This window comes from Myotis lucifugus, unplaced genomic scaffold (genome assembly GCF_000147115.1).
Source record: "Myotis lucifugus unplaced genomic scaffold, Myoluc2.0 scaffold_2, whole genome shotgun sequence".
In the NCBI taxonomy this organism is placed as follows: domain Eukaryota; kingdom Metazoa; phylum Chordata; class Mammalia; order Chiroptera; family Vespertilionidae; genus Myotis; species Myotis lucifugus.
The window spans coordinates 18,243,686-18,247,462 of NW_005871050.1; positions in this window are offsets into that span (position 1 = coordinate 18,243,686).

Below are 3,777 nucleotides of genomic sequence, written 5' to 3' on the forward strand. Positions count from 1 at the left end.
ACTGATTTGAGAGAGAGGAAGCGAGAGGGAGGGAGGGAGGGAAGGAGGGAGAGAGAGAGAGAGAGAGAGAGAGAGAGAGAGAGAGAGAGAGAGAGAAAGGAAGGAAGGAAGGAAGAAAGAAAGAAAGAAAGAAAGAAAGAAAGAAAGAAAGAAAGAAGAAAGAAAGAAAGAAAGAAGAAAGAAAGAAAGGAAGAAAGGAAGAAAGGAAAGAAAGAAAGGAAGGAAGAAAAAGAAAGAAAAGAAAGAGAAGAAGGAAGGAAGAAATGCACCACCCAGATTGTGGATCAAACCAACAACCTGAGTATCTGAACTGAGACTCATCAGTGCACAGGACAGTGCCCCAATCAACTTAGTCACACTGGCCAGGGCTGTGATATTCTGCTTTTTAAAATGGTGTGCTATGTCCAATAATTACTGAAAGTCCATAAAAGATTATCAGGAGAATAAAAACATGATAAGGAATGAATGAATAGGCAATATTTATCAATTAAACATCACTGAAATATATTGTCCCCCCAGTGATTGCAGTTTCTGTGACACTCAGAACTATGCATTAAGCATATGCACCACCACCAGGACTGCCACACTGAACAATTCTAGAGAACTCTGATCACATCCTAGATTACTCGCATGGCAGCCACCTGGAGATGTGTAGGGACAGTCTGTTCAGCCGTCAGCAAATGGCCATATGCTATATAAACTCATTCTCCTCACTTCCTGGGGATATTTTGGTTGAAAGAAAAGTTATAAATAAACAAACAAATAAATAAAAAACCAGAGTCTTACAGTGCTCAAATAAGTCTGAATCTAACAAAGATAGAGTTAGAATAGTTGCAAGTGAATGCAAACAATTAGAGCTTTTGATTTCTAAAAACTCAGGAGCTAAGTAATCTGGAGTGAAATAGTGATTTCTGAAACAGCTGAATTAAAGAGAACCTAAATATTATAAAACAGGGTATTTGTGTTCCTCCCTTTGCTCCAATAATATATTGTCCAATGGCTTCTTCATATTAAGTTGCAATTAAAACAAAATATAATGGGGTGGTGATTACATGGATATGCATATGTATTCATATATATACAGGATGTCCCCCCAAAATGTATATACATGTTGAATAATTATTTATTCCAATGGGTTAGATCTGAAAAGAAAGAAACATCAATTGAGCTATCAGCTGTTAAAATGTGTATAAATTTTTTGGGACACACACATCCTGTATAATAAAAGGCTAATATGCAAATTGACTGAATAGCGGAATGACTGATCACTATGACACACACTGACCACCAGGGGGCAGACGCTCAATGCAGGAGCTGTCCCCTGGTGGTCAGTGCTCCAGAAGCCAGGCTCATGGCTGGCGAGCACAGCAGTGGTGGCAGGAGCCTCTCCTGCCTCCGTGGCAGCGCTAAGGATGTCCAAGGGTTCCCGGACTGCTAGAGGGCACAGGCCGGTATGAGAGACCTCCCCACCAATGCACAAATTTTGTGCACCGGGCCTCTAGAATATATATACATACATACACACACACACACAATCCTCAGGTTACATTGGACTCAACATACGTCGTTTCGTGGTTACATCGCCATTTCCCATTTATTTATATAAAAAAAAGTTCTGTCATTTCGATGTATGTACATATGTGCTTTATGTTTTTTGTTTTTTATTTACCACAAGTAAAGGTCAGGAATTATCTTTTTTTTAAATTTTTTTACTGTTTCACTTCATTACTGCTGTGTATGTGCTCCATGTGAGTGACGTAGGTGCTTATGTAAGTGGGTTCCGACTTTCGTTCACAACAGTCTGCTTGGAACCCTCCACTGGCTCCTCATTTCACTTAGCAAAAGCCAAGGTCCTTACAAAAGTTCCAACTCTCTAGTGCCCTCTCAGCCCTCCTCTCTATTCTCCTCCTGGTTCACTTCACCAGGTCCAATGGCTTCCTTGCTGTTTTTCAAATATGCCAGGAAAGCACAGTCTTTAGGCATTTACACTTGTCCCCTCTTTCTGGAATGGTGTTACCACAGACATCCATGTGGCTCCCTCTCTGCCCTCCTTCCAGCCTTTGCTTCAATGTTACCTTCTCAGTGGGGCCTACCCTGAACTCCCTATTTAAAATTGCAACCCGCCCTAGCCGGCTTGGCTCAGTGGATAGAGCATTGGCCTGCGGACTGAAGGGTCCCAGGTTCGATTCCGGCCAAGGGCACATGCCTGGGTTGTGGGCTCCATCCCCAGTGTGGGGTGTGCGGGAGGCGGCCGATCAATGATTCTCTCTCATCACTGATGTTTCTATCTCTCTCCTCCCTTCCTCTCTGAAATCAATAAAGAAAATAAATAAATAAATAAATAAAACTGCAACCCATGCTGCCTGGCCGGCATGGCTCAGTGGTTGAGTGTCCACCTACAAACCAGGAGGTCTCGGTTCATATTCCCGGTCAGGGCACATACCTGGGTTGTGGGCTAGATCCCCAGTGGGGTGTGCAGGAGGCAGCCAATCAATGATCCGCTCTCATCATTGATGCTTCTTTCTCTCTCTCCCTCTCCCCTCCTCTCTGAAATCAATAAAAATATACTATATTAAAAAAAATAAAGCTGCAACTCATGCTCACCCCAGACTCCCTATTCATTTTCTCTTCCCTGTTTTATTTTCTACCCAAAGCACTTATTACCTATCAATTTTGTTTAGTGTTTGTCTCTCCCTAGTAGAATATAAGTTCTGTGTAGGCTGAGGTTTTTTTTGGTCTGTTTTATTCATCACTATATCCACAGCACCCAGAACAGTGCTTGGCACATAGTAGGCACTCAATAAATATTAGCTGTGTGATTGAATTACATAAAATTCCCATTCAGCACCATTGTTCATAATATGAAGAAAGTATGCAATAAAAAGACACAAAGCACTTTTCTCATTTTTAAACACTGCTTTTCATGTCATATTTTATAATCAAACTTGAAAATACAATATATCTAAGCTTAATATATTTTATTATTTTTTATTGATTTGAGAGAGAGCGAGAAAGAGAGAGAAACATCGATTTGTTGTTCTGCTTCTTTATGCATTAATTGGCTGCTTCTTGTATGTGCCCTGACCGGGGATCAAACCCACAACCTTTGCATATCAGGACAACATTCTAACCAACTGAACTACCTGGCCAGGGCAATATATTTTATTCTTAATAAAATAAAAAATAATTTAATCTTCTATATGTGTTGTCATAGGTATTTTGGTAGCTTGTAAAGTTTCTAAAGCATGTGAATCAAATTGTACTAATTTCTTAGAGCAAGCAATTTGCCAGTAAAACGTTTTTGTTCTTTGGTTGTCTACTTTAATTCAAATAAGCATTATACCTTGAGTTCCTAGTAGAGTTCCAGCCACGTGTGATAATTTTCAGAGTGCCCCTTGGTCAAACACACATGGTAAATGCCACTTAGTCTATTACAAGCATGTCAAACTCAAAGGCTAACACGGGGCACAGTCCTCTTAGCATAATTAGGCTTGACCTTATAACACTCCCTAGATCTTATCTGGGAAAGCTAATGGGATGAGGAAGTGCAGGAAGTGTAACCATGGTCAAAACAAGTGAAACTCACAAGAACTGTGTAACTATGGTAATCACTACCTTGTTTACCTCTCACTATAAAAGCTTGGTGAGGCCTGAGCACAGTGGAAGTCCTTCCTCTTGAGTTGGACTTGCTCGCCTGGTCCCCCAATATTCCCAAATTATCTTGTGTCTTTTCTATTTCATTTGTGTGCGGCTCCACTTCCAGACCCGAACCCTGAA